Genomic DNA, 12246 nt, shown 5'->3' on the forward strand with positions numbered 1-12246 from the left:
AACTTCCTGTGGTATGGATTGGTATGGATTGGGCATAACATGACCTCAGTCCTCCTCTATTTGGCGTGCTTCCTGAGGTGCCTTTTCTCCATTCTATGTGCAACAATAGACATTACTGTCCACTTGAAACTTCCACAAAGCCTCAAGACACTCCAGCTAGTATGAATACCCTCAGCAGAACTCCAAATTTTTATGTTCTCTAGTCTAAGAGGTCACATTTTCAGAAACACATAACAGCTGAAACACAGCTGATTGATGAAAAAAGTTTTCTAATTTTATTAATTACCAGTGGTACCAATCTACATCAGCTTCTGAGAGAAACACACAGATTTCTAAAACATAAATTCTTCTCGCATATTTGCTTTCTTAAGTTTCCTCGCTCTCTCCCAATTCTCTCCTCTCAGAGCCTTCTAATTCAATGGCAAATCCCCTGGTCTTCTCTGCTGGAATATGAAGCCAGTATCTGTCCCACCCTAAAAAGGCTGGTAAAAGATTCTTTTTATAACTTCTGTTCTCCCATGCCAGGTGACTCCTGGACAGGTCTGTCAAATGCTCAAGGTCCACCAGGAGCAACATTCTGTATAAGTCCCTTCCTGCCCTTAAATTTAAACTGTAAAAGTTAGTCTGACCTGGGCAGAAACAGACTCTTTATACATGGAAACTTTCATATGTTAAGAGGATTTTTAAAGCCTCATTTTGATGCCTCATTATTATGGGTCTTAAGTCACCTTTATAATTTAAAATAAATCATAGTTCAGAGAAAATGACAGGATTGGTGTTACTTGTTACTGAGTGTGCCTGTGAGCTGTGGATACTGGAAGAGCCCTCAAAACAGGCACCATCTGCTGTACAAATAGGGAAATCTCTCAAAGCTGGTATTCATGAGCAGACCAGCAGCAGCACTAGTAAGACATGGTAGAGCTGCAGAGATATTGTTGGCCTGAAAAACAAGTCACAGATAATTATGTGGTACAGGACATGACAAACATAGGCTGCTGTTACATAAATATAAGCACAAGTGACCTTTGGAGGCATGTGATTACCCTTCTAGAAGGAAGCTTGCTTAAATCTTTAGCATTATCTGAAAGCAAAAGTCAATGACACAGGCTTGCAACTTGTATAAGCTTCTCTAAACATAAAGGTGATGAAGCAAGATACGATAATTCTCCTGACATTTTCCTAGTCTCTGTTACTGAAAAGATCCTCACATGGACTCCACATTTCCCTAGGTTTTAGTGGATTTGGGTCTGGCCATGCTCCCTATATAGGATCTCTGTCAACTTCAGGAAAAGGGCTTGGGAGAAAAATTCTTGGTTGTTCTAGCAATAGCTTTTAACACTGTAAAATTATGAGTGGGTCTGGAAAATTGTGTTCATCTCTTTGATGTCCCACAAAGTTTATTTCTGTCACTTTATTTTTCTGTGATGGCCAGTGTATGGAAAATGGCAACATATCGGACTCCATTCCAGTCTCAGGCAGCCCCAAACAAGGTTGTGTGCTGGCTCCCATGCTGGTTTCCGTCTTTTTCTTGGCTGTGCTGGTGGAAGCATTTTGCTGACATTGAGAGAGGCGTATTTATTTAGTTCTATACCAATGGAAAGTTTCTCCATCTGCAGCGCTGCTCATCAGAGATCTTCTTTTTTCAAATGACTTGATGCTTCAGTTGAAGACATTTACTTAAGCAGTGACCATTTTGCTGTGCAGCCGTTCGAGTGTGTTTCATGACTGAACAACAGGACGTACGTGTTGGTCATATTCTTGCTTCTCTCCAGTCTAGGAGCGCTTTGCCGGATAGTAAGAATGTTGTCACAGAAGCTGCTGATGAGATTAGCCATTGCATGACTTTGCATTTTGGTTGTGGTTACACCTCTGTAGAACAACATTGTGAAAGTAAGTAGTAATAATAATGTCTGTCAAAATGTCCAGCTCATAGTATTCCTTCCTGGTTGTAAGACATGGGTAACATACTGTTGCTCCATCAAAATACTTAACCTATACAGCCTAGATGCTATGGTTTGGCCTGTTTGTGAGATCAGATGGTGGAGTGACATACCTAACACACAAAGCCTTGTATATTGGCAAAGTTTTCTCACTGAGCAGTGGAAATGCCTGGACACCTTACTATATGGCTTGAAAATTCTTAAGGAAATTTGTTGAAAGGATCAACAAAACCAAAATGGCTGTTCCCATTTTGCTGGCATAATGCAAATCCAGCTGGAAAGTGAGCTCCATTGACAGCACCTCCCCAAGGAGGCAGCAGTCCACAGCAAAACAGAGTGGTGGTAACAGTGCTGTACATCATTGAAAGAAATTGTGACTCGTACAAAAAAAGTCCCTGATAATTCCACTTACTCCACATCCAGCTTCTCAAGACAATGAAGCATAGCTGCAGTTTCCAACATACCTGTCCATGTTGCGTGTTTTCTGGATTCATGTGTGCTGAAATGAGCATGAGTATTTGTCATTTTTGATTAGATAGCAAGAAAAGTAGGTAAGAGCTGGATTCAACAGGATTGTGCAGTTTGACACAGAATCCCATTAAAACCAGATATTTTAGATGGGTTCTCCAGAGCGATGTTCTAAAGCAGCTTAAAAATGAATAAGACATAACTGGCTAAAAAAGACTTTGTAGTGATGAGGACAGATCCTTGGCTGCCATAAATTTCTGTAGCTCTGCTGAAGCCAATGGAGCCAGGCCTTTTTCTACTGGCTGGTGTTTCAGCCCATAAAGTTGTCATTTTAAGTCCATCATTAATTATGAACCCTATTTTTTCAATTCATAGTCAGACAAATAATTCTGGACTCAACACTGTAACTGTTCATGCATTTAAGTGCTGCAGGAAGAGGGAACAGTGAATCTAAAGACCAATATTAGAGCAATAGCCCTCAGGCAGGAATCTGAATCTGTACGGCATTTTAAGCGTATTTTGTCTGCTGTATCATGAAGCAGATTGATTAATTAACCCAGAATCACATTTAGTAATCAAGACTCAAACAATCTATGATGTGTTTCAGGAATTATGATTTTTTAACCAGTCTACCTACAATAGCAAATTATATTCCTGTGTTTAAGATGAGGTTATCATGAGTTCTTTACACTGCTAGAAGAACTGATAGTAACATCAGAGAGGTGAATCAGTTTTGGATAATAGTCCTCACTTTTGGGTAAGGACTGTCTTTCTATTCCTCGAATTCTATTAAGATAAATGACAGCAAGTTTTCTTAAGTTTGGTACTACCCGGTAGTACAAGCTATGTAAAAAGGCACTTAGAAATTGTTGGAGATACTTTATTTTTGAGTTTATGGACATTCAATACAGTGCTGAATCCATATATTGCCTTTAAACCTAAAAGCTGTAACAAAACTCTCTACGTTTTCTGCATTAATCTAGATGTATTTAATTAGCAGTAAAGCACAAGGCTGGGAGCCAGGAGGTCTGGGTCATAACAGCTGTGGGAATCCTTTGCGAGCCTTGCCTTGCCTGTCACCTGGGAATAAAACTCTCTTCAGGGAAGGTTTGCCACAATGGAACTTAATTTACTGATGTTTTTAAAGCACTTTAAGGACTGAAATGGGAAGCACAAGAGAAGCGAGACTTGGATGGAACTCTTGTGCATCCTAGTACCCTGGTAACTGTTAATGATGGGCACATCTCAGAAAGTTTACAGAACAGCTGAGATGATAGCCATGTGTTTGGGTACATAAAGCCTGTTTCTGCTGAAATGAAGCCAAGTCTTATGCTAAACCTAATGAAAGCAAGACCAGTCCTTGTTCTTGGTCTGTGTCAAAAAATGGTACAGGGACATGTTCTCACAAAATGTATTCATCAGGACTACCTCTGTCACATTGAACTAGAAAATACAAAGGAAGAAGGAAGCAAGGAATGCATTTTTTAAATTAAATGGAATTTTATTTTTAATCTTAAGACAGCCTTTATTGAACACTGCGCACAGATTTGTTTTACTTTGCTATTGCCAAATTTCTTGAGCTACTGCCAGTCATAATTCATTTGAACTCTCATGTTGTGATTAAACACATTCAGTGAACGAATGAAGATGGGAAATGCCAGTGTGTATAAATCACAGCAGACTGCCAGTTGTTCTCCATTTGCTTCCTCCTTCTCTCTCCACACCCTTGATCAATGCTGTTTCCTGTTTGCTTCACTCAAATGGAGATGTGTCCTGATCTTGCCTTTCTTACCATTTAGTTTATAAAAGCCTCTCTCTTGTTCTGCCAAATAGCCCTTGTTTCTGGGGAAAGCCTGAGCAAACCCAGCCTAACACTCAGGTGAAACAAATCCAATTGCCTCCATTAAAATCACAGGGGTACGCCCACATCAGTGTGAAAAAAACACCTGAAAAGAAAATTTACCTTGATATTTCAGCCTTCAGTCACATGAGAATTTACATTTATCTCTTCTCATGTGTCTAACCCAACAAAGGCTCCAACCCTAGGCCAAAGTGTTTTTAGCCTCATAGCTAGTGGAGAAAAATGGAAAGAAAGGTGGTGCTACATTTCAGCTCCTGTTGATGAAGGTAAAGAAACTCGCTCTGGGCTGCTGGCATTTCTTGCTTTGAAAGAAGGTCACAAAAATGATAAGCAAAACACTGAAAAAATGGTAAATCACTCAAGGAACACTAGATCCATTTTGTTTTGTCCCAAAGTGTTTCATTATAATCATAAACTATAAGGTGTTAAAGGGGTTAACAGGCTCTCAACTCATTGTCAACTAATTATCTTTAAGGTGTTGTCATCACATACTAATCGCTGGGTGAATGCCAGTTCCACCGCTGGGAGGTGCCCAACCCCAGGGTGACCTTCTCTCACCTAACAGATGCTTACTTCATTAACTTCAACCATCACTTGCACAAAAAAAGCTTTTAGGAACTTTCATCTTTTTAAAAGGGCAAGGAAAAATCCTAATAAACTGGTAGCCTGGTTAGCAGTAGGGGATAGCTTTAGCTTAAGGCACCATGGGTGGCTAAGATGTATGAGAAACAGATGTAAGGCCTTTGGTGATAGGTCTGCACTTTCTATTTATTGACAAATGAAATAAGCAACAGAAGGTAATTAAAAGCCAATGATTGTACACAAACACTGCAAACCATAAGAGCAGAGAGAAAAGCAAAGCAACAACACTGTGCAGCTCAGCCTGTTCAGGGCCAAATGAGATTGATTTCGGAAGCAAAAATGTGAGTTCTTTGTAAAGAAAATGTTTTGAGTTTAAAGCTGAAGTGGCTTGATAGTTGTTTTGGCTTTTGTATTGTGTTTTTCCCTAAGTGATGCCTGGTTTCAAGGCGCTTCCCATCTGTTTTGTTTTCTTTCTGGGGCTCAAAGAGGAGGTTTAGTATTGGTTTTAATTGATGGAATGAATAAGAAAGATAATCAAACGTGAATAGGCAGCAAAGGGACAGTCCTTTCTTGCTGTGACTGAATGCATCAGTAATTCAACATCAAACTGTAAGCTTGATAACCTCCTTACATTTTAACATTTCCTTAACAGGCATTTGAGACCTGGACATGAAAAGATAAATTCAAATGCCTGCACTCAGCTTTTCTAAAGAAAGAGATTTATCCCTTTTTTTACTAATCTTCTGTCTGCAGGAAATAAGCTTGGAAGATAATTTATCTCCTAAAGAACTCAAGGAGTGTGTGTTCTCTGTAAGGCTGACCTCTGATCTCAGAATGTACAGACAGATAACACAGGAGATCTTCTTTGTAGGCATTTTAACAACCATTTTATACTCAGACCTGGCATAGCACCTACTTTTCACTTAATATGATGAAGGTGCAAATCCATAGGCCTAATTTAAATGCGTCTTTATTCTGGAGACTATAATTTTGCACCAGAGGCAAGGGGAAAACCAGCTCACCCTCCCAGGATGATGTTATGGCCAAGCAGAATCTCATTAAAAATCAATTCCTCATGTCCATAAAACAAGTTTATTTTATCTTGTGGGAGCCTGCTGTTAGCACTCACATAGTCCCATTGTGTGGAATTCTTGCCTCTAGTTGTATGCCAAACTGCACAGTGTACCATTAATGAGTTTCAATTTTATGCTAAGCTTTTCAATATTTTTGGTGTCATTTACTGCAGGTTATTTTGCCAGCATGTGGTGTCTTATAACATATGTTATTAATAGTGATGACATGTTTAGGTTCTGAGGGTTTAAACAAGACCTCCAATATTTACATTTATAAAACTGGGAAATGATGAGAGCGGGACTGTGATTGGCCACTGAAGGCTCCAGCTGTGCAGGTATTCATCCTAACCCTTGCAGGTCAAGGCTTGCTAGCCAACTGTTACAAAAACATAACCCAAAATACATTTTATAAGCACAAGACAAGTCAATACATGTTAACTATGTATTAATCTGCCTTTTTGCAGGGGGTAGTAGGAAGCACATGTGTTTGGTCTTCTGCTTCATAGTGCCCATGGTCTACAGTGATGGTTGTACGCTTGCCTGGGTGATACAGGGTGTGCTAGTGAGCTCAGGTGATCTGAATTACCCTGGCTTAACACCACAGTTAAGCAGTACTTCTTCACTGGGGTGGTGCAGAGAAAAGCAAGGTAGAATACATTTACTTACATCTCAGTAAGACAGGTTTGATTAAATACATTTTATGTCCTATCCGCAACGGATTAAGTATGCACATGCTCAGTAACTGCAGTTTTGCCGACCTGTGCTAATTTGAACTGTTGTAACTTGATTGCGTCTCTGGGCCTTTCATTACAGGGCTTTTAAACCTCTGTGTGTTCTGTTTGAAAAATAGTATTTGGAATTTTTAGGTACTATTGTAATTAATAAATAATGATCACAAAATAATTTCGACATGTCACTTTTGAAAGCTGGGAAAAAAACATGGTATGTTCAAATTATCACTAATCTTGAATGCCTATATTTGAGAGGAGTGGGGATGTGGGCGGAAGGCTGCTATAGTTCTAAGTGTCAGGTATAATTAGGATGATTAGTCAAGGTTGACTATGCTGTAAATTACTGGGAGTGAAAAGTGGTGCTTGAGTGATGCTTTGTGGTGTTAGGAAATGATTCATGTCTAGAAAGGATAAATACAGAGTCTTAAATGAATTATAATATATTGTATTTAGTAATAGCTGTAGAAAGTGTCTCATTTTTTATTTCTGGTGCACCTGAAATTCCAGGGCTAGGAGTTTTGAAGGGACATTTTCAGTTTTATTTAGGCAACCAACATCTATTGACTTGGCTTGCTTGACTAAGCTTCCCTTAGAAATTCCAGTGACACCAGTACAGGTTTTCAGTTCACCAGAAAGTGCAGGTATAGAAAACCGCAGCTTAAAGTGATGTCTCCTGTGAGCAATGAAGGGTTGCTCTGTTTGTAATGTAGCTGTCGACAGCAAGGAACTGATGGTCACAAATGTGCCTATGGACCCAGACGCCAAACTTCCCGTATGTTTAACAGAACTAGGCACAGGCATGAGGCTTCTTGGGAGAAGATGACCACTTTTCATTCTTTTCTTGTACATCCCTTGGCACAATAGCACCCTTGAGGGCAACATCTGTTTATTTAAAGCATTGAATAAATACAATATACAATGTATTGAGTAAGTAATAAGCTGATTGTTTCCTTCTGATCAGACAATTATGACAGATGTTTAAAATGGCTTATTTTGTAAGTCCTCTTTACAGAATGAAACAAAATGTATTGTACTTGAAATCCAGTGCAAAGACCTTCATGCATTAAAATCACAGGCCTATTTGCTATATAAGCACTAGCAACATAACAATGTCACTACGTATCTTCTGTCCAGTCCAGAGCAATGGCACGTATGTATAAAGTGGCCTTGAAAACTGGTAATCTTTATACTACATCATTTCATGAGGTTTCACTACCTAGGAAATATATGAACCTTTTTATAGCCCGCTGTTGTCTGATGGCTGAGGGTGGCAAGAAAAGGGCTGAACAATTATTATGCTTTATGTAACAGTGACGTTATTTGCTGTAATCTCAAATGCTTCAATTAAAATACAGATAGTGAAAAATACAGCATGACCTCAGGCTGGCATCTCTGAAACGGATGGTCACAGAGCACAGCCAGGAACTTTTGACAGATGACTTGTTTGGGTCACCAGGGAACTCAAGGCTTCTGGTTCTTAAACTTCTCTGGACATAAGAAATGTTGCGGTTAGTAAATTTATTTTATTTTCCTATTATTTTGAATTGAAATTTCCCAATAAATAAACTCAGTGATAAAATACAGCTGAAATTACCCCTGTAGTTATGAATAAGGAAACAAAATTACCTAATATATCACGTTTTCTCACGTCTGTATTTTTGGCTTCCATTCACCCAAGAAAAGTTTTGAAATTTTTAGGGAATTTTAACCAAATCCGTGAAACAGGAAGAATATTTAAAAGTTCCACAGGGGATTACTACAGGTTTTATGGAAACAGGTGTTTGTGTAAAAGGGAAATATAAAAATGAATGTCTCCTCTCTCTTCCCCCCAAAAAAGCTTCCGCACAGCCTCTGCTGTATTAATACACATGGGAAATACATTGGAAACAGTCATACTGAGGACTCCAAGAAGAGGAGAAGCCTCTGCTGGTGTTCATGCTATATTAGACACAGGATGATCCAAGCATGAGACATTAACTTGTGAAACCTGGTTTCCTGTAGCTATGCTGTTCAGAGCACCCCTTAGTTTTAGACCCCCACCCCCAGACATTACAATTCAATTAGAATTCAGCATCATAGGAAAGCCTCCATCAATTGGACAGTCAGGACACCTACAATAAAACCACAAGAGTGTTTTTATTTTGTTTAAATGGCTTGTTTTTATGAGCTCAACAAGGTTCCCTCAAAGATTACACACAGAAGAAATATGTTCTTTAATTTCTAAAATTCAATAAAAGTCACCCAAATCTTATTTTCTTTTTAACAGTTACTGAATTTCAAAATAATATTCACTGGAATTTTTCAAGGCAAATGAGCAAGTTAGGCATGCATCTCCTGCTGCCTTTCAGTGGGAACTCAACAATTCACTGTTGTATTTTTACTTTAAAGATCTTCCCCATCTGTATGCAAGTATTCATTGGGGCAGGGCTGATTTTTGTATAGAAGGAAGTGCCAGAGCACTAACACAACTTGCAACAGAGGGCTCAGCTGGGTGGTGAATTAGGTCCTGTCTCACCATGCCACAGCGCTCTCCACTAAATCTTGGATTTAGGCATCCAGCACTAGGGGTGCAAACTTGAAAAAAGCAGCTGGTGACTTTTTGCTTTCTTTTTATTTATCTCCTCTTCTTAAAAGTCTCCAGGCCAGCTAGAATTTCACAACAGGCTCCCCTGCAGACAGCGGGAGCAAAGTACCTGGTTGGAGTCAGAAAATGTTGGGAGAACCAGAATGATCCGATCTTCATTATTGACCTCTTGGTTCATACTTCTTTTCTGTTTTGGGAAGTTGTCACTGCCTCAGGATGGCACCCCTCAAAGGTCACCCATGGAGCTTGTCAGATTTTAAGGAGCCCTTGGCTTTCTCCAGTTCATCTGGTAACAAAAAGGTGGTGGTAGCACAGTGCTGTACCTGCTGCCAGTGAGACAGGGCAGGTCCTGGGAAGGGAAGTGTGACATGGATCTGTGTGTGCCAGCTTCTGGGGCCATGAGTGTGGGCCCATATACAGTGAGCTGGCTCTCCTGCATCCTTTCGTCAGATGAGCTGGCAGTGGGGTCTCTCTCCTGAGCGTAACTCTTCTTCCCTGAAATAGTAACTACAGGTACAGCAGCTGAACAGGCTCAGGACCAGTGTTTTTCTGCTCCTTGCCTAAACTTGACCTTTCTTAAGGCTCTAACCTCATAGTTCACCCCTTTGGGAACAGGGGATGATGGAAGCATGCAGAAACTCAGATTTTTTTCAGCAGGTTCTATATTCCAAAATCAAAACCAAAAAGCATACAGGCTCAGATCTGCTCCCCCACTTCCCTTGGTTTTGTGTCCTCTTTGGGATCAAGGCAAAGTTCTTGGAGGACTGGCTCTTTCTCACTTTTAATACCTATATCTGCTCTTCAGGATTTAGGAGACTTTTCTGCTCGTTTTTGGCTCAATTTCTTTATCTCAGATGGTCTTGAAATTAACAAATATCCTGTGTCATAAAAGCATGCCCCATCTCCTGTTTCCTGTACACAGCGTCCTTCCCAGAATATACGGTCCCTTTGGACTCTCCATTGTCAATTCCCTGCCACTGCTTTCTGCTATACCCTCTCTTGTCACATGACCCTGAGCAGCCTCCAAAAGGATCAAAGTCCCTGCCTGTTGGTCAGCCGTTTAGTTCTCTTCCCTCCCTGTCCCTTATGTGTTCATCAGACTTAATAAATGAGGCAGTGGCCTTCTCTGTGCATGGCTGTTGCAGTTGAACAGGCTATCTGCAGCATTTAATGACCCCTGGTTTTTATTAGCCCTATGCAAAGGCACAAAAGTTTCTCTCATCACCTCTTGTGGATTCTGGGATACTGTAAACTAAAGGGAGCCAAGAAAGGAAAAGATTGCCTGCTCAGAATGGATTTTGTAGCCTCTCAGGCACACAGAGAGAGTCCCCTGTAGCAAGCAGATTTCACAAGCTGTATGTGGAGAGATTGCCCAAATTGTCACTTAAGCTAACATGAATTTTTATAGTCTTTCCCTAGGAACATATATTACTTAAACAAAATAGAAAGATTTTCCCCTTATCAAGCATTATTCTCTTACATTTACAGTTTGCCTGACATACAGGAGTAATATTCCATGGTTTGCTACAACTTATAAGTTTATGACCCTTCTGTGGCAGATCAGACTAAACATAATTCATTCACAGCTACTTAGTGTTCTGGGAAATAAACCCCTGAACTTAAATAACTATAGTGTGACCTCTGTAAAATATTATTTATGGGTTAAGAACTATTATTATGTATATATCAAGATGTGCCAAAGGTTATAAAACAAACACTAGTCAGCAAACTGCACTGTTTACTGGCCTAATCACTCATGGCTTGCTTTCTGGTTATAGTCCTACAAATATCTGTAAATGGAGAAAACTATTACTTGGCTGCCTTGGTAATAAGAATGAAGTTGATGCTATGAACCACTAAGGATGCAGTAACAAATAATTCTCTGTCATAAATGGAATGCTGAAACATGGCTAAGCAGTGCAGTTGAAATACGTGGTGTTTTCCATTAAAAAACATTGATTGCCACAAGGGTGCAGCCACTGTCAAAATAAGCAGGGAAATGACAACCATTCATATGCTATTCATTTTGTGAATCAGTTGATCGAATGCAGGGAAAAAGTTCCGAGCATGTATATAAGGCTTCCAAAAGGGAATTTCAGGTTCTGGTTTTGATATCTACCAACCCAAAGGGGTTTTGGGAACTGTGTAAGTGTGCATTATTGCACTGCTTGTGTATAATCCACCTATATCAGAACACATCTTGTGCACACAGCCCCTAAAATGTTTTACAGGCAGAGCTGTACAGACACATACATCAGTAATGTTCATATTAGTCAAACCCATATAAGTTTCTGTAAGAAATCTGTCATGGTTTATTCCCCCTCTCCCCCTCCTAAAAGAAAGACAAAAAAAGTTTGAATAAAAATAAAACACCAGCTCTATCTGTACAAGTTTTATAATGGTCACATTTAATGTCACAGGAGACTTCCCTATTTCCCCTTATCAGACAGGAAAGTTCCCCAGCAATGTCAGTGGTGTTTCGATAATTTCTGCCATAAGGACAAACATAAGTACCTGCATACAGGTTTTCCTGGCTCTCAAATCAAGTCTAGTAGTGCTTGGCTCCCAAAAATGCCTTCTATCCAACTTGCTTTTTAGACATCAGGGACAGATTCAGGCCTATAAGGTAGTTGCTAAGTAACTAATACGAGGAAGCAAATAATTTTTCAGCCCTCTGAAGAAAACTTTATTTTTGTTATTAGTTCAGGGATTCTTTCTTTTCTCCTTTTAGTACAAAAATACTGTGTGAATAAGAGAGCTGGTACCAAAATAGCCAACAGCCCCCTGGCTAGGGCAATCCTGGAGATGATGAAGACCCAAATTCAAGTCCTTCTGCAAACCTGGGATTTACACCTTGGTGTGCCGCATCCCATCAGAGTGCTTGTCTGCAGACCCATCTCTAATGCTGACCAAAATCTCATCATGGGCTGAGCCGGCTTTCCCTCTGAGAGCTGCGTGGAAACCAGCACCCTTCCCATTAGGGGGCTTTGTTGCAGTGGAATGTTTC

This window comes from Lathamus discolor, chromosome 6 (assembly GCF_037157495.1).
Source record: "Lathamus discolor isolate bLatDis1 chromosome 6, bLatDis1.hap1, whole genome shotgun sequence".
Lineage (NCBI taxonomy): Eukaryota > Metazoa > Chordata > Aves > Psittaciformes > Psittacidae > Lathamus > Lathamus discolor.